The 25297-nt window shown below is 47.9% G+C and overlaps 1 long non-coding RNA gene across 1 annotated transcript in view; it reads left to right on the forward strand.

Moving 5' to 3' along the window:
- LOC126998492 (uncharacterized) overlaps positions 1-25297 on the forward strand; it is a 47631-nt gene that overhangs the window by 4772 nt on the left and 17562 nt on the right. The gene's annotated exons all lie outside the window — the stretch shown is intronic.

Genomic DNA, 25297 nt, shown 5'->3' on the forward strand with positions numbered 1-25297 from the left:
TCCCCTTCTCCCCCTCCCCTCATCACCCGCCTCCCTCCCCTACATCCCCACCCCTCCCCCGTTAGTCCCCCCCTCCTGCCCACGCCTCCCCGCCGCCCCACGAGGGAGGCTGCACGAGACTGGAAATTAGTGCTTGCATTTTGTCATGTTCACGGGGATTGCCTCACCTTAGTTATCTAGGCACCCGTTTGTCCTATGCGTATACACTCTCTCTCTCTCTCACACACACACACACATTTTATATATATATATATATATATATATATATATATATATATATATATATATATATATATATATATATATATATATATATATATATTTATTTATTTATTTATTTGTATATATATACGCGTGCGCTAAAGCATGCATGCACGCACACACACTACTCTCCCACGCTCCTACATTTTGTTTTCCCTCCTTCCCTCTCCCTCCCGCCTGCCCTCCCTCCCCCTCGGCCTCTGTCCCGCCTTTCCTCTCCTTGCTTCCCACCCTCCCTCCCTCCCTCCATAGTGGGATTAACCGCGACATTCCTTCGTTAGCGTCGGGAGCCTGTTCCCACGCTCTCTCTCTCTCTCTCTCTCTCTCTCTCTCTCTCTCTCTCTCTCTCTCTCTCTCTCTCTCTCTCTCTCTCTCTCTCATCATGGCGGCGTGCTATTCATGTCCCACCGCCGGGGCTCCCACACTCGCGGCGCTGCAGTGGCCGCGCCTAGGCACAGGTGTCCAGGTGGCGCCTCCTGCAGGGCCACGGCGCCCCTCGCTATCCTCGGCCTCCCGGTGCCAGCCGTGCTGCCACCGTCCGTCGCTGACCCTCGTGGCCATGGCAGACTCAAGGAGGCTCGTTAATGGTCATCAGGGGCTGCGTAATGAGGGCGGGCGACCCGCATTGTAGGTTTCTTCGTTAACATTATTTATTTTTAGAATTCAGAGGATGTCTGAGCGTTGCGAGGCCGCGGCGAGGCGAGGACAGAGTGACACATGTTAGTTGTTGCTTCACTCGCGGCTCAGGTCAAGGCCCCGCCGCCTCGCACGCTGCAGTGTTGGTTTACTCATCGTCCAACACGACGGTCCAATAATGTGTCGTCAGCTTCGTGGCGGAGCTGCCTTCCTCGGGGCGCCACGCGTGTCTGGAGTGTTTCTCTCCACCTGCTCGTCACAACAGGTGGTGCAGCGGCCTATCACAAGTGTTCGCCGCGGGTCAGTAACCTCTGCAGGGCGGTATCTCCTCACTCGCACACCGCACCATAAGCTGTTGTACCCAAGTCCATTTTGGAGACGCATCTCCACACAGCTGTGCCAGTCCCCGCTCGCCTTATCTGTCAACCTAAACCTGAGCGCCTCGCCGGGAGTGCCTGTCGGGTGCAGCGATTACTGTGGGTAGGCTGGCCACGTCCGCCACTAGTACGAGTCCCGTAATAACGTGATGTCCCTCGCCTTATCCGGTGGGCCGAGGAGCGGCCATGACGGGAAGACCAGTGCCATTGCCCTTTCTGGGACACAGCGCCTTGGGAGCCCGCTCCTCGCTCAGCAAAACAGCAAGACGCGCGGCCTACTTGTACATATTGCAATCAATGGCTAATCAGACGAGGTTATAAATACTACTTAAGGATCCACGCTCCTGAGGAAATTTATAATCTTTAATGTATGAGAATGTGTGAAGGCCGAGGAGGTGGCCGTCACCTCCACATGTCGCCGCGCATCACCGTTCACGCCCCTCCTCACCTTTAGCAACCTCATGGCACTCCTACTTCGGCGGCAACCTAAAGAACGGCACAGGGACACAGAGACGGACGCAGGAACAGAGAAACTCGGAAAGACTGAGTAAGGGCGACATTCCGCCTCTCACTCACTCGTCAAGAATATCCAAAAGCCGAAAAGGAGATTAATCGAGTTCTCATGCGCTTTTTTCCCTTCACGTTTATGGTATGCACAGGAACTTTGTCATACTACTAGCAGGGTCATTAAACTACCCGTGGAAGGACCCGGAACTGCTACGAAAGCCTTGTCAAATGTGTGTGCTTGTGTGCCGAGATGTATAAGGATATGCATGAAGATGGTATGGTATGGTATAGTAGTCAGCGAGGTTAGTGTGGTTAGTGAGGTAGTGTAGTGGCGCTAATAACCCTCGGGAAGCCACTATACCACTCTGCTCCTGCCGGGGATGTACTATAGGCCAGTCAGCGAGGTTAGTGGCGCTAATAACCCTCGGGAAGCCACTATACCACTCTGCTCCTGCCGGGGATGTGCTATAGGCCAGTCAGCGAGGTTAGTGGCTCTTATAACCCTCGGGAAGCCACTATACCACTCTGCTCCTGCCGGGGATGTACTATAGGCCAGTCAGCGAGGTTAGAAGCCTATACCACACTTGCTCCTGCCGGGGATGTACTATAGGCCCCTCGGGAAGCCACTACTGCTGCTGCCGGCAACGTGGTAGCGGCGGCGAGGCTTAAAAAAGAATTCCATGTACCCAGCTGGCCGTGAATCCCTCCCGAGGCGCCTCATCACGCGGCGGGGGCGCTAACCTCGTCAGGTGCTCGGGAGGTGTGTCGGAGTGGGCGCTGCTCCCTGGCGCCACGTGCACGCCGGCGACGCGAAGCCCGATGAACCGCGATCACCGCCTCGAACCCTGCCGCCTTGCCTCGCCTCGCCTCCTCGCGCGCACCCTGTCACCGTCTTCTTCCTTGCACCCTGCCGCTTGCCTTGCCTCCCTCCTACCTTACACCCTGCTGCCTTGCCTCGCCTACTCGTTCGCACCCTGCCTTGACCTCACCGCCTCCTCCATAAATCCCTGCCGCTGTTTAGTCCCCTCGTTTTGTCTCTCTCACCCTGTCACCACCTCCTCCTCCCACACACCCTACCGCCTCGCCGTCTAACCTCCTCCTCCCTTCTCCCCTGCCGCCCTTCGTCGTATAACCTCCTTCCCCCTCACACCTTGCCTCCTCCCCTAACCTCCTCCTCCCTCGCCCCCTGTTACCGCTTCCTCGTCTTACCACCTCCCTCACACCCTGCCGCCCTACCCTGCACCCTTATTGCCACCTGATGAGAGATTAAGGCTATCACTTGACGGCGATCTGTCCTCACCTGTCCACCTGTCTGCCTACCTGTCATCTGCCGCTGTCTGTCTGTTTCTAGGTCTTGGTCTGTCTCTGCTTACCTCCACCCACGCCTCCACGCCTCTCACTTTTTCCTCCTCTCCACCTGTGTATTACCTCCAACTTCTCTCTTTTCTCCCTTCGCTGTTAAATATTACCTCCCACTTGCCTCCCCCTTCACACACCTGTATGTTCCCTTCCTCTTCCCTTCCACCCACAGCTTGATATTACCTCCTTCTTCCCTCCCACCACACCTGTTCTCTCTCCACTTCCCTCCATACATATCTGAATATTACCTCCCTCTTCCCTCCCTCTTCCCTCCATCCACATATTATTCTCCTACTTCCCTCCCTATTCCGCTCACATCTGCCATTCTGTGGTACCGAGAGAGAGAGAGAGAGAGAGAGAGAGAGAGAGAGAGAGAGAGAGTTTGGTTAGATGGTCAGGCAGTGTGCGGTAGTGTGTACTGGGGTAGTTAGTTGGTGTTTTTTGTATTGTGTGTGTGTGTGATTGTGCGGATGCGGTCTGTGGTACTGGGGGTAAGGGTAGATAGACGGCCTATTTATTGTATATACTGGGTCGCGTATTTCCGAACTGTAGCATTTTTCAGCACCCGGCCCGGTTAAAGTTATGTTAGCGTTAGGTTGGATTACTGGGAGAGTGGGCGGTGCACAGGGTCGTTTTACGGTATTATAAAACATTTCGCCGCCCAAGAACACAAATTTGCCAAGGCTTTCTGAGGAGTTATGGGCATTTCCAGGAGTAATTTTATGGCCCTGGTGGTAGTGTGACCCTTCCTTTGTACCGTGAACCTAAAGAAACACTCATTAGAACCCGACTGACCCCCTCTTTGACCCTTAGAAATAGCTGATGTGAGAAGCGAAAGTATCTTATAATACCAACCATAGTGTCAGGCAGTGGGCGGTGCGTAGTGTCAGGCAGTGAGCTACGTGAGTCTATAGCCGGTATTCTTAAACATCTCGCCACCTCAGTCCGTCTAATGGAAAAGCCTCTCGTAGAAGTTGCTGGGCTCTTCGCGGACTGTTTCGGGATGCTGATGATAGTTATACACAACCTCTGTACCCTTAACTACACGCGCAAACACACACACGCACACACAGAGAAGAGGAAACCGAGCCACGAAGAGCAGGAACAAGTATCCGCGTCTCTTGTGCTTTCCTACTCAAGCTCTCGACTAATTAGACCTCCACATGAGAGGAAAATCACCCATGAGAACCCGGTTAATCTTCCCTGTGGCCTTGGAAAATAGTCGTAATGGGAGGGTAGGTAGACGGCCTATTGTATGTACTGGGTCGCATATTCCCGAAGTGTGGCATTGTTCAGCACCCGGCCCGGTTAAAGTTAGGTTAGGTTGGATTACTGGGAGAGTGGGCGGTGCATATGGTCGTATTATGGTATTATAAAACATTTCGCCGCCCAAGAACACAAATTTGCCAAGGCTTTCTTAGGAGCCTGCCGGGAAGCTGATGATATTTTGTAGTAAGAGAGTAACAGGTGGTCGTTTTGATCCGGAAGACTTAAAGCTGGGTTAGTTTACATGAAGCGGCGAGGCGAGAAGTTTTAATCAAATACACCGGAAGTTTTTTATTAACATTTTATAGGCGGTGTGTGTGTGTGTGTGTGTGTGTGTGTGTGTGTGTGTGTGTGTGTGTTTCAGCAGAGGAGACAGTGCAAGGGCGTAAAAAATAAGAAAACAATATGAAAAAAAAAAGCCCGCTACTTACTGCTCCTAAATAGAGTGTGTGTGTGCGCGTGTGTGTGTTATGACTTTCGGCCGTTTAGTCTGCACCGGAAAGTTTGTGGTAGTATATAATGTATCACAACTTCACTCCCTTTAAAAAAATTCCAGTCACAGTAAGCGCGATACAAATGAGAATGAGCGAAAACTATGGGGAAAATGGACGCTGCTGAGAGTAATCGGCCCGTATTCCCAGACGCTTTCGGCTCCCACCACAAATACTATCAAAGGCCACAAAGGGAGATTAGTCGGGTTCTCTTGAGTGTTTTTCATAGTCGTGGTGCAGAAGAACCCTTGTCAGACTACCACTAGGCACATATAACTACCCATAGAAATACTAACACGACCTCTACGAAAGCCTTAACATAGAGAAACTGCAATAACACTGAAAATATCCGTAATGTATGTAGGTGTATGGCCCCCCCCCCCCTGAAATGTTAGAGAATATTGACCTAATTAGACCGACCAAATACTAACACAACCACTACGAAAGCCTTAACATGGACCTAATTAGACCGACCAAAGACTGATCATCATTTTGGTGGATTTACTCTTTGGGTGAAGTTTAACATGATCGCTTTGTATCAGAAAAATGTGATTGTTCTGCACTTTCTTCTAGTTAAGGAATGTATCGATAATTTGGTGATTTATGAATGTTCAGACTATAGCTAAGGATTGTGGATGTAGGACTGGATGCGTATAACCAATGGAATGTATGAATAATTTGCCGTTTAAATGTCTAGATAACAGGTGGGGAATGTGAATGAAGAAGTCTTTGCGTATACGTGTGGGGCGCACATTCCTTACCTAACCAAATCTATGTAACCTAGTCTATGGAATGTATGAATAATTTACCGTTTAAATGTCTAGATAACAGGTGGGGAATGTGAATGAAGAAGTCTTTGCGTATACGTGCGGGGCGTTCATTCCTTACTTAACCAAACTTGTGTAACCTAACCTATGGAATGTATGAGTGATTTACCATTTAAATGTCTAGATAATCGGTGGGGAATGTAAATGAAGAAGTCTTTGCGTATACGTGCGGGTGTTCATTCCTTACCTAACCAAACCTGCGTAACCTAATCTATGGAATGTGTGAGTGATTTACCATTTAAATGTCTAGATAATCGGTGGGGAATGTGAATGAAGAAGTCTTTGCGTATACGTGCGGGTGTTCATTCCTTGCTTAACCAAACCTTTAACCTAACCAATGGAATGTATGAGTGATTTACCATTTAAATGTCTAGATAATCGGCGGGGAATGTAAATGAAGAAGTCTTTGCGTATACGTGCGGGTGTTCATTCCTTGCTTAACCAAACCTTTAACCTAACCAATGGAATGTATGAATAATTTGCCGTTTAAATGTCTAGATAACAGGTGGGGAATGTGAATGAAGAAGTCTTTGCGTATACGAGCTGGCTGTTCATTCCTTACCTAACCAAACCTTTGTAACAACCTATGGAATGTTTTATCGTCGTTTGGCGAAGTGAGGAAATAGAGGGAAATGAGAGAGGGTGAGAAGTGGAGAGAAATGAGGAGAGAGGTGGAAGAGTGGAGAGAGATGCGAGAAGTAACGAGAGGAAGGAATAAGGGACCTAAACTTACCTGTGGAAAGTATGGATAATTTGCTGTTTAAATGTTTAGATAATAACATGTGCGAAACGTGAATGAAGGAGTCTAAGGTCATACTCTTAAACACTTCGGCGCCCAAGTACACATAATTTGATAAGGCTTTCGTAGGATTTTTGTTTAGGGGTAGTGGTTGTGTTATGGGTTTATTGAACGAAAGTAGTGGAGCGAAAGGGAGCGGCGGGGTAAGGGAGCGCCGGGGCATTTAACTTGTGGTTTAAACATATGCGGAATTAAAGGGCTTCGGGCTTCCCTGTAGTTTTACGATCCTGGTGGTAGTTTGACAAAGCCTCTATAACATGAACGTGAAAAAGAACACATAAGGACCCGATTAACCTCCTTTTTGGTCTTTGGAAATTGTTGATGTGGGAGCTGGAATTGTCTTAAGAATGCCGACCTATGCGTGCGGGCTGTTCATTCTTAACCTAACCTAACTTAACCTAAACTACCGGTAACCTAAATCCACAAGCTTCACAGTTCAGTCTCGCCGCGTATAAGTTCTCAGGTGGATGGAGAGGATAAGCCTTGACGTGCGGGTTGTTCATTCGTAACTTAACCTAACTTAAACTAAACTATCCTAAATCCAGAAGCTTTACAGTTCAGTCTCGCCGCGTATAAGTTCTCAGGTGGATGGAGAGGATAAGCCTTGACGTGCTGGCTGTTCATTCGTAACCTAACCTCACCTAACTTAAATTAACTAACATAAATCCGGAAGCTTCACGGGACAGTCTCGCCGCGTTTAAGTCCTCAGGTGGATGGAGAGGATATGAACCTTGACCGCGGCGTTGTGCAAGGAACCTCTCGACGCATTTGTGTGTGGCTTTGACAGTTTCGATTCAGAAGGAAAACCCGGATATTTAACTTAATTTCGGCGTGTTATAATTAGCGTTGTGGGTCGGGAAAGATGGACAAGAAGCAGCGACATAGAGCCGTATTTTACTAAGCATTTTGTCGCTTAAGTTCGCCTATTTGACAAGGCTTTCCTAGGGCTTTTGGGCATTTCCAGGAGTAGTTTTTTGACCCTGGTGGTAGTTTGACCCTTCTTCTGTACCATGAACCTAAAGAAACACTCATTAGAACTCTATTGCCTCCCTCTTTGGCCTTTATAAATAGTTAATGTTAGGAGCAAAAGTGTCATAATGATGCGAGTCGGTGTGTTTAGTATAACGGGAAAAGAAAACACGCATGAGAACACGACTAGACTAATCTCCTTTATGCCCTTTGAAGAAATGGCAACGCGGGGCAAGTGATATCGCCGTATGGGCAAGGAAGGATATGGCGTACCGGTGAACTGGGGAAATGTTAAACAGCGAAAGAGTAGACGGAGTGCGATATTGTTAAAAGGAGAATGGAGTGGGAGTTGAACCGGTTAAAGGGGAGTAGTGTGCGGTCAGACCAGGGGAGTAAAATAATGGGTGTATAGGGGTGACGACGTTGGGGAGTGATCTCTTTACTGGGGGAGAGATTGACTATATATATTATGCCCTTTACTGGTGGATTGAGGATAATTCTGTACCGGTTAAGTTTACTGTGGGATAGATATGGGTTGGACTGGTGAACTGGAGAGGGTTTTGTGATGGGGGAAGTGGAGTAGATAAAGAAAGACTGTCAAAGGGAAGGGAGGAAATAAAACAAGATAAAAAGGAAAATAAAGAGCATAAAGAAAGACAGACAAAGAGAAGAGAGGAAATAAAACAAGATAAAAAGGAAAATAAAGAGCATAAAGAAAGACAGACAAAGAGAAAAGAGGAAATAAAACAAGTAGGTTACCAATAATATGCTAGAGGAGGAGATGAGAATGAGAGATAGAGGGAGAATGGATTGAACAGCAGTGGTAGTGTTATGGGTTTATTGAACGAAAGGGAGCGGCGGTGTAAGGGAGCGGCCGGGCATTTAAATTGTGGTTTAAATATATGCGGAAAAAATGGGCTTCGGGCTTCCCTGTATTATATAATTTGCTCCTTTTTTTTGTAATTTTCTTTAGAGTAACTTGATAGACCTGTAAGAGTGTCTCCAAACGCAAACTGGACGCCCTCATACGAACAGAGAGAGAGAGAGAGAGAGAGAGAGAGAGAGAGAGAGAGAGGGGGGGGGGGTGACGGTAGCTAGAAAATTTCACCCTTTAGGAAGACGTTTCATACAAGTTGTGCAAATTCAGACAGTGGGAGAGAAAGAGGGAGAGAAGAGAAGAGAAGGAGTCCACGCCCCTTCCTTCTCATTGGTCAAGGGAGGCGTGACGTCACTCAATTATCTCGCTGCTTCATCCCAAACTTTCTCTCATCAGTGGAATGCTGTGCTATCCGTGATCAACAGTGTCATGGCTTGGATCCGGGGCGGCGACACTCCTTGGGGGGCGCCGCGGGAGGGAGGGGGAGGAGGAGGAGGGGGAAGACACTTATAGGAGGAGGAGATGAAAGAGGGAGTGGTTTCAGAAGACTTATCGGGGGGAGAGAAGTATTGGAACGCGGTCGCCTGGTACTGCTGCTGTGCCTTCGTCATCATCAGCGCGTGTCCCGGATGTCCAAAATTTCGGGGCTAAGGCCGTTCTTGGTGCTGTGTGGGCGTGGGCGTGGGTATGGGCGTGGGCCGAAGTTACTTTTGAGTACGTATGTGTGAAGGGTAGAGGTGGAGGCGGGGGCACAAAAAAAAGGGTGTGTATGTATATTATTCTCAAACATTTATATTTTCATTTCCTGTTTCTTTTTCATTTCCTCCTCCACGTCTTGCATCCTCGTCCTCTTCGTAGTCGTCATTTTCATAATTATTGTCCTCGTCCTCAGCCTCCTCCCTCCTCTGCGTCCTCTTCCTCTTTCTCGTCCTTCTCTTCCTCCTTCTTTGCCTCTTTATTTCCTCTTCCTTCCTCGTTTCTTGGGATTGTGCTGCAAGGGATAGGTGGTAGGGGGGGTGTTGCAGGGAAAAGGGGGAGGTGTTGTGTTGCGTTGCAGGGGAGGATGGGGGGTGTTGGAGGTGTTGTGCTGTGTTGCAGGGGAGGGTGTGTGTGTTAGAGGTGTTGTGCTGTGTTGCAGGGAGGGTGTGGATGTAGGGGTGTTGTGTTGCAGGGAGGGTGTGGATGTAGGGGGTGTTGTGTTGTGTTGCAGGGAGGGGATGGATATAGAGGTGTTGTGTTGTGTTGCAGGGGGTTGTGTTGCAGGGTGTTGTGTTGTAGGTTGGTGTTGTGTTGCAGGGTGTTGTGTTGTAGGTTGGTGTTGTGTTGCAGGGAAAGATGGCTAAATGGGCGATGTCGGCCACACCTTTCTGTAACCTGTCATTTCTTCCAATATTCTCTCTCTCTCTCTCTCTCTCTCTCTCTCTCTCTCTCTCTCTCTCTCTCTCTCTCTCAGAGCGGAAGATAATTTTGCGTGTAAATCTAAGGATAATAACTCACTTTATTTTAGCTTACATATAAGAGAGAGAGAGAGAGAGAGAGAGAGAGAGAGAGAGAGAGAGAGAGAGAGAGAGAGGAAGTTTTACGCTCCATCTTCACGTATGCGAAAAAACACCCGTTAGAGAGAGAGAGAGAGAGAGAGAGACCGTGCGTATGTGTGAGAGGGCTCTTCCCGTGGAGTGTGTCCGTGCGTGCGTGTGTGCGTGCGTGTACCCTGCCGGTATGCAAGGAATGCGGCGCCCATACCCGACAGACTCCACGGGGCCCTACTCCGCCCTCGGCCGGCCCTGCTCCTCCTCCTCTTCCTCCTCCCTGCCTGCCTGCCTTCCTGCCTCTCCCTCTCTCCCTTCCCTTCCCTTCCACTTCCCTTCGTCCTCCCTCCCTTGCCTCCTCCTCCTTCCCTCTCACTCAGCCCTCCACCACCACCACCACTTCTATTCCTTGCTGCCACCCTCCCACGGCCTCTCTCTCTCTCTCTCTCTCTCTCTCTCTCTCTCTCTCTCTCTCTCTCTCTCTCTCTCTCTCTCTCTCTCATTATTATTGTTACTACTACTACTACTACTACTGCTATTATTGTATTAGGGCTAAATTAATCAAATAACCAAGTACTGTTTATCGGGGTCAATGTTCACAAAATTAATGTAAATCATCCTCTCTCTCTCTCTCTCTCTCTCTCTCTCTCTCTCTCTCTCTCTCTCTCTCTCTCTCTCTCTCTCTCTCTCTCTCGGGGCCGACGTTCTCAAGAATTTAATTAGGGTGGAATTTCTCTATTTAAAAAAAAACACTCCAGCTAAGTTTGTTTGTGGAAGTGATACCAGCAGAGTCGGCAACAATTATTATTATTATTAAGCTTAGGAATAAAAAAAAAAAGCTACGAACCGCGGTATTCATTAAAAAATATTCGTCTCTTGGAGTTTCTGGGATGAACGATGGATGGGTAAAATATATTATCTCCATCCTTCTTCTCCTCCTCCTCGGCCATTTTAACCATTCAGACACACACCAGCAGCAGGAGCAACATCGTCAAGAAGAGGAAAAAAAAAAGGTCGTCGGCACTGTGGAATTTTTGGAAAGAAAGTGGGAGTCGCGATCCAGAGACTTAAATTCACCCGTCATATTGGCAACGCGACTCGGGGTGGCCGCCCAGGCTCCGTTATTTTCTCCTTTAATGTTCCCTTCTTCACTGTCCTCCCCTTCTCCCTCTTCCCCCTCGTCATCCTCCCGTACGTGACCACCTCCATGCAGGCACCGTCAGGGCGATCTGGATAAAGGATAAAGACGAGGGAGATGAGGCTCAATAATTCGACGTCGGGTTGAAATACTAACAAATTGGGACCTCCCTTGGTATGCTCTGGAGCCCACGGTTACCAGCGTCGAGTATTTATTGCCGATTTATCCACGCCAGCCTGCATGTCACACGTTGGCGCCGCACATCCTGGCCCCACCTTGAGCCTGTGTGTGCAGGGGCTGAATGAGAGGGCTGAGTCACGTCACGTAATGAAATAATTGGTTAGAAAAAGTGGTAGTGGCGAGCGGGCGGCGGTGTGGCAGGGAGGAGAGGAGGCGGTGGCTGCCAGGTCTCGCCGCGTGGACGTTATGGGAGTCGCTTCATTCCTTGACCTAAAATCTTTGCCCTCTGAATTTAATCTCTTTACAACGCTGCTGCTGCTGCCGCTGCTGGCCACCCCTTGTTGCCCCCACCGTGCTCCCTTGTAATTACACGTGTGTGTTTGTGTGTGTGTGTGTGTGTGCAATGAAAGTAAATTATTGCAAAAAATATCATTGGAATGATGATAATTATAATACTTGATATAATAACTAATTCTGATGGTTTATAATCATCATCATCATTGGCAGCAGTAAGGGAAGGGAGGAAGAGGAGGTGGAAGAGTAGGAGTAATGATATATTATTATTATTATTATTATTATTATTATTATTATTATTATTATTATTATTATTATTATTATTATTATTATTATTATTATTATTATTATTATTATTATTATTATTATTAGTAGTAGTAGTATCATTACACAATAATTAGATTACCACCACCACTACTACTACTACTACTGCTGCTACTACTACCACCACTACTACTACTACTTCTACAACTACTATTATTACTACTACTACTACTACTACTACTACTGCTACCACCACCACTACTACCATACAACTACTACTACTACTACTACCACTACTACCACTGCAACTATTACTGCTATATACTATATCCAAGCGCCTTTACTTTTAGGCTAGTCATATACTACCAAGGAAGTTAGAATACAATGTAATCAGACACCTCCCCCCCCCCTCTCTCTCTCTCTCTCTCTCTCTCTCTCTCTCTCTCTGGCGTGGGATAGTGGAACGAACTGCAGTACCGTCATTATGAAGTGGAGCATAATAATTATCACATCCAAAGCTCCGCCGCCGCCCCGCATGTCTCCAGTATAGACGGACGGGAGGCTGGGAGGCGATGTGACGTAACGACCTTAGACGCTACACTGCGGCTTCAGTAACACGCCTCATGGATAGTAGTAGGGAAAGGCTTTTAGTTACACGGTATAGCTTGGTGATATGGAAAGTATGTAAAGGATAGGGACTTAAAGGATAGGGAAAGTATATATATGGATAGGGATATAACTGACAGGTATGTGAATGATAGGGATATAGAGAGATAGGGACAGGATAGGGAGAGTATATAGGCTTCTGGATACTGGATAGCTTGGGATAGGGAAGAATAATTGTGTGTATTAGGGTAGTAACAATCTTTATATACTTTGTCACTAATGTTGATACTGTTTGTGGGTGAGTTTTGATTCTAAATGTGTACAATCTCTCTCTCTCTCTCTCTCTCTCTCTCTCTCTCTCTCTCTCTCTCTCTCTCTCTCTCTCTCATATAGGCCTACGTGAGAAATGGGAGAGGGAGAGAGACCTTGAAGGAGGGTCAGTCGAGGAGAAGGGTAATGGAGGGTGAAGGGAGGGTTGGAGGAGGTAGTAGAAGTTAGGTGCCTTTTCCTCTCTCTCTCTCTCTCTCTCTCTCTCTCTCTCTCTCTCTCTCGTCACGTGGCGCCTCGTTTCGTTCACGTGGTTCGTTCGTTATCAGTCGCCCCCTTGTCGCTCATTATCTTTCCTACAATAACCTCTACCGTTTTCCTGGTGTTGCGGCTGCTCCTGTGTGTGTGTGTGTGTGTGTGTGTGTGTGTGTGTGTGTTGGGCGCCGACGAAGTGAAACAAGAAAAAAATATGACTGTTTACATTTTATCGGTGTTGAAGTGTGGAAAGGAAAAGTGATGAAGAGAAGGAAGAGGAAGAGGAGTAGAAAAAGAAAAGAGGAGAAGTAGAACGAGGAAGATTATGGGAAGTAGAAAGAGGAAGAGGAGAAGAAGCAAAGAGGAAGAGGAGGAGATATAGAAAGAGGAGGAGAAGTAGAAAGATGAAGAAGATAAGTAGAAAGAGGAAGATTAAGGGAAGTAGAAAGAGGAAGAGGAGAAGTAAAGAGGAAGAGGAGGAAATATAGAACGAGGAAGAGGAGAAGTAGAAAGAGGAAGAGGAGAAGATATAGAAAGATGAAGAGGAAGACAAGAAATAGTAAGATGATGATTTATTATATTATTCCCCCTTTCTTCCATTTTCTTCTTCACTGCCATTCTCCGCTACATCATGTTACTGTTATCTCGCCACGAATGAACGAGTGAATGAATGCGTCTTTTGTGTGGTATCGTATCCTCCCCGGGTTAGGTAATGAGGTGATCACACGTGGCGTCACCCTCCTCAAGCTGTTTGTTCCTCCAGTTTAGTTTCAGCATCTCGACCGGGTCACGTTTTTCAGCATCGCGGTAGAGGTGTGTCATGCTTCCTCTTTGCTCAGGTTGTGGAGTTTAGCGACACAAGGTAGATTTTTTTTTAATTTACATGTTCTCTACGCTAATATTCGGTTACCTCCCCTCTGTGTGTGTGTGTGTGTGTGTGTGTGAGGAAGGAAAGTGGCGACATGGTGTAAGAGACAGATTGATACACAAGGGGTGGTTACAGCAGTGTGTGTGTGTGTGTGTGTGTGTGACTTGGACTTCCCCTGGCGCCACGATGCCGTGTGTTTGGGGCAGGGAACTGTAATGGGGAGGAGGGGGAGGAGGAGGAGGAGGAAGACCAGGAGGAGGGGGTAGACGTCATGCGATTATGCTCGAGCGTGTATAAGCGGTTGTTACTTGGGGTGTGGAGGAGTGTTGGTCGGGGTGTATTGTGGTCACCGGGGGATGAGGGTTAGGGGAAGGGGTCGTGCAGGGTTGCGTAATAAATGGGACAGTGTATACGTAAGGGAGTGTCCATAGAGCGTGGTGTGGCAACGTGAGTATATGGAGGGGAGGTTAGGGTGTTTGCTATAGTAGTAGTAGTTGTTGTTGTTATGGAGGAGGGTGTGCAGGAGGAACGTTACAGTGTGCAACGTTGGTTATTTAAGGAGAGACTGAAGGCAAGTGTTTTACGTAGGTTCCAATGTGTGTGGTGCCGAGGTGTGTGTGTGTGTGTGTGTGTGTGTGTGTGCCAAGGGGAGAGAGTTAAATGTAGGGTTTACGGATACAGATGAGCGTGGCGTGTATTAGCATTTGATTGCTCTGCTTTTGAGGAACAAAATGGAGGGGGCCATGAGCAATACAGCACATGTGTGGGGGATCCAATACTACTTGTGTCTCTTGTCTTGTTTCTTCCACTTCGAGGAGCGCATGCTGGGAGTGGTACACGGAAAACTGGTACGTATATTTTTCTGAAGTATAATTGGGACTTGGAGGCGCCAGGGGGTGACGTGTCTGTAGGGTGTGGACATGCCCGCAGGAAGCGTGTGGAGGCAGCGTGGTGACGGCATGACACGGGAGTGAGTGTGACTGGTCGACGGCCATAGCCACGTCGAGGAGTGGCACCAGTGTGTGTGTGTGGGGGGGGGGGGCTGGTGTGTTCGCGTGTTCGTCCGTCTGATCCGTGCCGCGGCCTCGCCTCAACATGTCGTGCAGTAGCGTTAATCCCGTGTCTAAAAATACTGTGTGTGTGAGCGATAGTCTCCGAGGAAGAGCCGTGTGACTGCCGCCTCGCCTTCCACGGCAGGGAACTTTTCCGAGATATCAGCGGCGGAGCGGAGGCGGAAGCCGCGTGGCGTTGCGCGCCGGTGGGGCCGCGGCTCAACAGGTGTGCGGGCGCTGCAGGTGTGGCCACGTCACGCCGCTCCGCCGGCTGCCTGGCGCTCAAGGGGAAAGGTATTTTTGCATGTACGAAGAAAAACCGAGGTTCAGACGTATTGACATTTACTGAAATTTACTTTTATTACGGACGGCGATTCGCGTCAACATTAATATCACTTCTGAAACGTTTCCTTCAGTGTGGCGATTCGTGACTCCCTCTTGCCCCCTCCCGCCCCCCTTACGACGACCCCCCCCGCTCCTTCCCCCTTCACGACGACCCCTCTCCCACCTCCCCTTTCACGACAATCCCCCTCCCGCCTCCCCCTTCACGACGTCCCCCCACCTTCCTCCTTCAGCAGTGTCACCCTTCCCCCCCACACACCGCCTCCACTACCGCCTCCACCGTCATCGCCTCCACCGTCACCGAATTTCTTCCTTTACTTCGAAAAACGACGTTGACTTCCCGGCAGCGGGGTGTTCCCAGAAAGCCAAGCCCCGGGACCTACATTTTCTTTATTATATGATTTCCGAAAACCTTCTTCCTTCGTTCTTCTTCATCATCGTGTTAGAGGAAAAGGTCTCATTCTCTGTATTTGTTTCTTTCTTTTGTAGCTTTCCGGAAATACTAAAAATAACTGTCACATTCCGAGAACCTTCCTGTAAGCGTTTTTGTATACTAATTCATTCTTTTTCTAACATCCTCTCGTCTTTCCCTTATTATTTCTCCATGTTTCATTCCTTCATCATTACACCTTCCGTTCAGTCGATCTTGCTTCACATTCGGCGGTTCCTCCTCCTCCTCCTCCACGTCCTTCACAATCCCTTTCATCATCGCTCCCTCCCTCCTGTCTCCTCTGTCCTGCCTCTCCCCTTCCTTCCTCTGCCATGAATTCAAGGTTTTCCTGTCCTCATTTTCCGCTCTTCCTTTCCCTGTTCCCTCCCTGCCCTTTGCACTTTGGATTTCCCCTCTCCACACACACACACACACACACACACGCACACGCACACGCACGCACACGCACACGCACACACTCCTTCCATGTATCCCCCTTCCTTTCCTTCTTTTTATTCTTTTCCTACATCCTCCCTCCTTCATTCCCTTGCACTCCTCCTTCTTCTTCCTCTCCTTTTTTTTATTTTCTTCGTCTTCTCTCCTTCACCGCCTCTGTTTCTTCTTTTTCTCATTTTTCTCACCATCCTTCCTTCATTCCCCCTTTTTCTTCTCCCTGTTCTTTTTCTTCATTTCCTCATCTTCATTCACCGCCTCCTTTTTATTCTTTTTTCTTTTCTTCTTTTCCTCATCCTTCCTCCTACACTCCCTTCACCGCCTCTCTTCTTCCTTTTCTTCTTCTTCCTTTCCTCTTCCTTCTTCCCCTTAACCGCCTCTTTTTCTTCTTTCGGTCACCCTTCCTCTTTCAACGTCTTCTTCTTCTTTCCCTTTTTCTTCTGTTCATCATCCTTCCTCCTTCCCCCATCTCCCTTTTCTTATTCCTCTTTCCTCTTCCTCCCCCCTTCACCTTCTGCTTCATCTTCTTCCTCTTCGTTTTCCTCTTTTCTCAATCCTTACTCCTTCATCCCCTCCTTTTTCTTCTTCCCGTTTTCCTTTTTTTTTCTTCCTCCTCCTTCACCCCTTCCACACCGCCACGCACGCTGCCGCCGAGGGGTCAATCAACACCCAGCTGCTTCATGCACTATTCACCCAATTATATCGATAAAATACCAGCTCAAGATGCGTGAAACGTGCGTCTGCGTCCAGCTGACTCACGCTTCCTTCCTTCTTACGGCCCAGGCCTCCACGCAGCTCGTCCGCCGGTATATATATCAAGGCGAGCCTACAAACGTTCAGTCTTCAGTGTGGCATTGAGCGGGAGGCCGGTGCGTTGTGTGTGTTGTGGGGGTGGAGGGCCAGAGTGAGTGAGTGATTCCGTGAAGTATACTGAAGGAGTGGGTTTGTGCGTTTCGTGATGTGTGTGTTTGTGGGTGTGTCTCTTCTTTCTTTCTCTCTTTCTTTCTTTCTTTCGTTCTTTCTTTCAAGGCCGTATCGCTGAAGAATGGAAATCGCGGTGTTAGTTTCGTTTTCGTATTTTCGTATTTTATTCATAGTTTTCACTTGTATCATGTTCTTTAATTTTTATACTTGTCTTTCTCCTCGTTCGTGAGTTTTGTTATAAACGATAGTACACACACACACACACACACACACACACACACACACACAGTGATGAACAGCGGTTTTCTTCCTCGTTGTGGCTTAGGGCGAAGATAGTTTGTTAAGACTAGAACAGTAGGTGCGGGACATACCGAAACTTATTTATTCATCATCATCATCATCTTGACCGTTCGTAGTACATCAAAGGACGCTGCCGACATAGCTTTCAATGCCCGCGTGTTATCCAGAGCTGCAACAGTGAAGGCGCACGCATGGCTGTCGGGGCGAGCAAGGAAGTTTTCGTTGCCTTCGTAGCGTCTTCGTCGTAGTTTTCGTCTTCGTCGTAGTCTTCGTCTTCGTCGTAGTTTTCGTCTTCGTCGTAGTTTTCGTCTTCGTCGTAGTTTTCGTCTTCGTCGTAGTTTTCGTCTTCGTCGTAGTCTTCGTAGCGTAAGTAGTGGGCTTTATTTTTTTCATTATTTTTTTTTTTTACGTCCTTGCACTGTCTCCTCTGCTGTAAAAAAAAAAAAAAAAAAAAAAGCCACGTACCTCAGGCGGGGAAGGGCCATCCTCACTGGGCGGTGCAGGGCAGACTCCCGGAGGACAAGCAAATTAGAAGCCGATGTTCCAAACGCACAGTAATTCCCATATTGACAAAGGATAAAACATGGAAAGCGAATGCGGTGTGATAAAGGACCGACCTGGAAAAAGCCTGAAATGGGGAAGAAAAAGCTTATCCTGGGGGCGACATACGCGGAAATGACTTCAGAAATCTATTAAAAAAAAAAAAAAATAGTTACGCCGAATTCCTTCCATTGAGGTTCATTCACCGAAAACTTATCGCGACACTAATGTAATGTCGAGGTTCAGTGTGTGTGTGTGTGTGGCGAGGCATGGCAGGCAGTGGGAGTCGAACTGCTTGGTTGCACTGGAGAGAAAGAAAGAAAGAAAGGTCTGGTGACTTGAGTATATGAAGCTCTGAACATTCGTGCCTTCAAACGGGAAACTATCTTATCTTTCTTTACAGAGTCGTCTTACTTAATCGGAAAGGAAGAGTCAGAAAGAAAGAAAGGTTTTGTGTCTTTGAGTATCGGAAAACTATCTTATCTTTCTTTACGGTGTCGTCTTACTTAATCGGAAAGGAAGAGTCAGAAAGAAAGAAAGGTTTTGTGTCTTTGAGTATCGGAAAACTATCTTATCTTTCTTTACGGAGTCGTCTTACTTAATCGGAAAGGAAAAAAGAAAGAAAGAAAGGTTTTGTCTTGAGTATCGGAATTAAGAAAGGTCCAAACATTGTGCCTTCAAACCGAAAACTATCCACCTGTCTTTTATTACTTCCCTCAATCGGTGAAGAAGAAACCGTCATGAAGCAGGGAGACTAACGGGATGGAAGGAGCAGGAATCGTAGGAGCTGAAACGGCTGACTGTGGCTGGCTGGTGGCGGGCTGGTTTGCTGGCTGGCCGACACACAGGAAGCAGGAGCCACCGCAAGACGTGTACACATGTGAATGGAAGCAACGACCAGAGGAGGAGGAGGAGGCGTTCGCGGGGATGGAGTCGGCAGTTCACGGTCTCCTGCTGTTCATTGTGCATTCACGACGGCTCAAAGAATAGACCTTGGACCATATTCTCAAACGCTTCGCCGCTTACACACTCACATTTGACAGGGTTTTTGAAGGGGTATTGAGCATTTCCAGAGGTACATTTATGACCCTGGTGGTAGTTTGACCCTTCTTCTGTACCTTAAACGTGAAAAACACCAATGAAAACGCGATTAAACTCTATTTTAGCCTTTGGAAATAGATGACATGAGAGGTGGAAGCGTCAAAGAATAGACCTGAGCCGCGTGACATGGAGGAGCAGGAGGAGGACTTAGGTAAGGATGCAGATTCGCCGCCACGGAATGTAGACAAAAACAGATTGAAGTTCACAATCGTGGTGCTGTTGGATTTGTTGTGACTGAGGGAATGGAGGCTCGAGTGAAGGTGTGCTGAAGGAAAGGTTGACGTTAAATAGTAAAACGACACCCAGGAGGAAAAGGTTTAGAGGAAGTTAAAAGTTACAACAACAAAAAAACGAAAAAGTAATACCCATGCAATACATCTTCGAGCGGAGGTTTGTTGAAGGTTAACGCTAAATAGTAGAACGACAATTTTGAAAGGTTCAGAGGAAGTCAAACGTTACCACAAGGAAGCAGAAGAACTAAAAACAGGAAGTTAAACGTTACCACAAGAAGAAAATAACATGCGGTACTTAGGGAATGGAAGCTCGAGTGAAGGTTTGTCGGATAAAAGGTGAACGCTTAATAGTACAACGACAATTAGGAAGGGTTTAGAGGAAGCCAAACGTTACCACAAGGAAAAAGAGGGACTAAAAACAACCTGCAATACATCCGCGTAACTTGAGAAACGTTAATGTGGAGCTTACGTCAAAGAAGGAAAAGGTTCAGAGGAAGTCAAACGTTACCACAAGAAAAATAAACAGCCTGCAATACATCCGCGCTACTCAGGAAACGTTAGCGCTGGGTTCTGTTGAAGGAAAGGTCATCGATAAAGAGCGGAATGACACTTAAGAAGAAAAGATTTAGAGGAAGTCAAACGTTACCACAAGAAAAATAAACGGCCTGCAATACATCCGCGCTACTCAGGAAACGTTAGCGCTGGGGTCTGTTGAAGGAAAGGTCATCGATAAAGAGCGGAACGACAGGAAAAGATTTATAGGAAGTCAAACGTTATCATAAGAAGAAAAAAACAGTTAATTCCAATACCTCCGCGCTACTCCGGAATCGTTAGCGCGGGGGTTTGTTGAAGGAAAGTCATCGATAAAGAGCGGAACGACACGCACTTAAAGAGGAAAAGATTTAGAGGAAGCCAAACGTTACCATAAGAAGAAAAAAAACTTAATTGCAATACTTCCGCGCTACTTGGGAAACATTAGCGAGGAGGTTTGTTGAAGGAAAGATCATCGATAAAGAGCGGAACGACAAATAAGAGAAAAAAGGTTTAGAGGAAGCCAAACGTTACCACAGGAAAACAACAACAATAACAACAAAACGTCCAATACATCCGCGTAACTTAGCTCAAGCGGTGTGTGGAAGAGAAGGTCAACGCTAAATAATGAAACAGTTAAAGAGGAAAGGTCTAGAGGAAGTTAAACTTACCACAAGGAGGAAAAAAAAAAAATCGCGCCATACATCCGCTGCCTTTCATCCAGGGCGTGTGGCTGAAACCGTTTTAGCTCTGTGGTTTAGGCTGATTGAACCTATACCCCTTTTTCGGCCACCTCTTTGGATTCTTTTTAGGAGCAGCGAGTAGCGGGCTTTTTTATTATTATTATTGTTTCCTTTTTTTGTGCCGTTGAGCTGTCTCCTTAGTTGTAAAAAAAAAAAAAAAACCACCCGTAATGTCACACTGCCCCCCCCACCCCCCACCCCTGTATGTCCCGGGGTAAATTGGTCTTTATGAATTATGATACGCCCACCACAGGCTCAAGTACCAAGGAAACGGAAATGAACGCCGACGCAACGAGCAGCTATATAGCGTACATAATATGACCATAACTTTGCTCTTACGTCTATCCCTGTATACCAATAGCCTGTTTGTCGCATGTGAAAGGATAGCGAGCTTTATTGTTTCTTTTCTTTTGTACCTTGAGCCGCCTATACGTTCCTGAAGAAAGAAATACAAGCGAGATTAAAAGGAAGGAGAATAAGCTGTGTCGCATTGAGGCTTCTGACAACGGATGCGGGAAAGGTCACTGCTAAAAGGAAGGAGAATAAGCTGTGTCGCATTGAAAATTCTGACAACGGATGCGGGAAGGGTTACTGCTAAAAGGAAGGAGAATAAGCTGTGTCGCATTGAAAATTCTGACAACGGATGCGGGAAGGGTTACTGCTAAAAGGAAGGAAAATAAGCTGTGTCGCATTGAGCCTTCTGACAACGGACGCGGGAAGGGTCACTGCATTTTGAGGTTGTAGTACATTCATCTACATAGCTAAGGACAGGAATAGCGATGACGAATTTGGAAGGCACAGCGAAGGATACAAAATGAGCTGAAAGAAGTCCTATATACACCGAAATGAAAAGTGACGAAAATCTATCCCTAGACGACTATAAAAGGAGCGAGGAAGCCTACCTACCCTTTTTTATTGATTGATTGACCGAATGGTTAAAGAATGCGTAAGCGGTTCAGCCTAACCATTCCTTTAGATTTCACGGATCAGACAACCAGGGAAGAAAGGTCGATCTGGATGGTAAAGGTTAGATTAGTTTAATAGGTTGTTAGGTTAGGTTCGGTTCTGGTTAGGTTAGGTTCCATTTAGGTTAGGTTAGATTCTAGTTAGGTTTGTGGCAAGTTAGGTTTTGATAGGTTAGATTAGGTTTTGATAGGTTAGATTAGGTTTTGATAGGTTAGGTTAGGTTCCATTTAGGTTAGGTTAGATTCTAGTTAGGTTAGGTTAGGTTGTGGCAGGTTAGGTTTTGATAGGTTAGGTTAGGTTAGGTTCCATTTAGGTTAGGTTAGGTTAAGTTAGGTTGTGGCAGGTTAGGTTTTGATAGGTTAGGTTAGGTTAGATTCTAGTTAGATTAGGTTAGGTTGTGGCAGGTTAGGTTTTGATAGCTTAGGTTAGGTTAGGTTAGGTTAGGTTAGGTTAGGTTAGGTTAGGTTCTTCTCTACTTCATTTACTCAGTCTCCGGTGCACAAGTGTCCCCGCCATTGTCAAGGTGTGCAAGGTGGTGGTGGTGCACGCGACACCACCACCACCACCACCACCACGCTGCCCGTCACCCTCACGACACCCCGGCGCCAAGGACTGGGTGGAGGTGTGTCGCTGAGCCTCCCGCCCGGCGATCAAGGGAACACCGGAAGGACCCGATGGAACATGGTGGTGGTGGTGGTGATGATGGTGCTACACGAGGCGCCGCGCTGATATGTGTGTGTGTGTGTGTGTGTGTGTGTGTGTGTGTGAGAGAGAGAGAGAGAGAGAGAGAGAGAGATTGTCCTTACCATGGTGGGGAAACCTGAGAAAAAAAAAAAATCAATCACTCAGTTACATTTCCTCACCCCCCTTATCTTTCCTTCCCCTCCCCCATCACCCCTACCATCCCTCATCCCCCCACCACCACCCCTACCATCCCTCATCCACCCCATCACCACCACCACCACTACCATCCCTCATCCCCTCATCACCACTACCCTCACCACCACCACCACCACTACTAAACCTGGAAAAAATAACCATCTCACAGTCACTCGTATTACCTTTTCTTCCCTCTATATCACTCCTTAGTCCTTACCCTTCCCCTCTATCATCCCCACCACCGCCACCACCACCATCATCAGCAGTGCCACGCCGCTGCTCTACGTGAGGGGAATGCCACCTCAGGAATGGTCTTATGAGGTGTGCCAGACGAAGACTCCGCTAGCTTACCTTTCCTCGCCATTCATTCACCGCCGCTCACCTACCTTCCTCTTGGCCTCCTCCTCCTCCTCCTCCTCCTCCTTTCTCCACTCTCCTCTGCTTCTCTCTCTTCTTCCATTCACTTCCCCTCCTCCTCCTCCTTTTCATCATTCTTTGTATTTATTTCTTGGTCTTCTCTCCTTTCTCTTCCTCTCTTATCTCGTCTCATCTCTGCTTCATCTTTCTTTCTTCTCTTAACATCACTCCCCTTCTTCCTCTCTTCTCTTATCTCTCCTCTTATCCATTTACTTCTCCTCCTCCTCCTCCTCCTCCTCCTCCTCCTCCTCCTCCTTCTTTCATCTTTCTTTTTCTTCCATTCACTTTTCCTCCTCCTCCTCCTCCTCCTCCTCCTTTCATCTTTCTCTCTCATTCACTTCTTATCCTTTCATCTGGGTTTTATTTCCCTTTATTTTTGCAGTTCCTTTCTTCCTTCCTTCCTACATTCACCGCCACAGCCTCCTCCTCCTCCTCCTCCTCCTCCTCCTCCTCTTCTCGTATGACCACTTATCTTCCAATCCTTTCATCTTCTTTTATGTTCTTTTCTTAGTTTCTTCCTCCCTCCTTTCTTCACTTCCTTCCTTCTCTCCTCCTTCGTCTCTCCCTTTCTCTCCATATTTCTCCTCCATTCACCCCTCCCTCTGTTTCACCTCCCCTCCTTCCTGCTCTTCTCCCCCTCCCTCCTTCTCTCCTGTTACCCGCTGTCCCATCTCTCTCTCTCTCTCTCTCTCTCTCTCTCTCTCTCTCTCGCTTAACACTGGAGGAGGTAAAATTAAAGAGAAATGGAAGAGGAAGAGAAGAATGAAGTATTTTTGGGATTGTAGGAAAGAGGAAGAGCGTTAATCACTTACCTTTGTCTGTACAGGTGTGATTTGGGGGTATTTAATTGATATGGGCAGGTATTTTTTTTTTTTTTTGGGGGGGGTGCTGAAAGTTAATGTGGGTATTGTTTGATGATGGGTTCTGTTGTTGTTGTTGTTGGTGGTGGTGGTGATGGTGATTGTGGTGATGGTGATTGTGCATGTCCTCCACCATTCCTCCACCCACCTAGGTAGCTGTGTCCATCCTCCTCCTCCTCCTCCTCTTCCTCCTCTTCCTCTTCCTGGTGGTGGTGGAGAAGGAGGAACAGGAGGAGGGGGGGAGGTGATAGGGGGGGAGTAACGGAGAGATATTTTGGGGGGGGATGGAAGGAAGGAAGGGAGGAGGTGGAGGGTGAGGGGGGAGGCGTCAGCTGGTTGCCCCCTTACCTGCCGCCCCCTACCTTCCACACCGCCCCGTGCGCGCTAGGAATGTGCCTTCCCCCTGCCCCCTTCCCCCCTCCCCCCCCCAGCACCGCCGGCATCCCCCATTCCTCGCGAGAAAGCCGGCCACAGTCCTGCCTCATATCGTGTATATTTATGTCGGGACGGGCGGGCAGGGGGCGCTGTCCGGCCTTGTGGCACCAGCACGCCCACACACACACAGACACACACACACACACCGCCGGTCACTCACCCACACACGCACACGTATACACTCACACACACACATGGTCGGTCATCCACCCACACGGTCATAGTGCACATACCCGCACGACGCTCACCCGTGCACACACACACACACACACACACACACACACACACACACACACACACACAGTCGGTCACCATCACATTACCACACGCACGCACTCGCACATACACACGCCCACACATCCAGCAACACACACACACACATAATAATAGTTAAGACATGTGCACATCTGCTTTTCACACCTGCTCTTTAAAACCCTTCACCTTATGACATGTGCGCGGGGTGGAGGGGGGGGGGGGCGGGTGGAGGGGGAAAGGGTAGGAAAGAGGGGAAGGGAAGAAGAAATGAAAACAAGAAGAGAGGGGAATGGAGGGGAATGAGGGTGTTAGTGCAGGGACAGTAGAATGTTGTGAAGAGGGAGAGGAAAAAAGAGTGAGAAGGAAAGATGAGTGGGGATGAGAATGAGGACGAGGAGGAGGAGGAGGAGGTAGTGGTGGTGGTGGTGGTGCAAAGTGGGTGGTTGCAGATCTGAGTGTAGGTGGAGAAGGAATGTGGAAGAGTGTGGGTGAAGTCACATGAAACTCCCTCTCTCTCTTACTCTCTCTTCCCTCCTCCTTCCTTGCATACCTCCTCCTCCTCCTCCTCCTTACTTTGGCTCCCCCTCCATCACCTCCTCCTCCTCCTCCAACCCCCAAACCCTCCTCCTCCTCCTCTAGTCTCATGACCGCTGAATGAAAATTAGGGAGACGTCATGCCTTGGTCCTCCTTGTGGCCGCCGCGTAGAAAACGGAATGTGTTGGCGGCGCTCAGAGAAAATGGAACGAGGGAGGAACTTGAAGCGGCAGACTAAAGTAGATATTTTTTTTGGTGTGTGGTGGTGAGACTACATTCCTCTCTCTCTCTCTCTCTCTCTCTCTCTCTCTCTCTCTCTCTCTCTCTCTCTCTCTCTCTCTCTCTCTCTCTCTCTCTCTCTCTCTCTCTCTCTCTCATTTCCTTTTTTCAGTCTTAACGTAACTGAATTTTCTTAGTTTTTGTTCATCTCCTTCCGTTCCCTGCCGTGCCATTCCGTCTCCTTCCGTCCATTGCCGTTTCCTTCCGTTCCCTGCTGTTCTCTTTCGTCCTCTACCGTCCCCTGTCGTCCCG

This window comes from Eriocheir sinensis, chromosome 14 (genome assembly GCF_024679095.1).
Source record: "Eriocheir sinensis breed Jianghai 21 chromosome 14, ASM2467909v1, whole genome shotgun sequence".
In the NCBI taxonomy this organism is placed as follows: Eukaryota; Metazoa; Arthropoda; class Malacostraca; order Decapoda; family Varunidae; genus Eriocheir; species Eriocheir sinensis.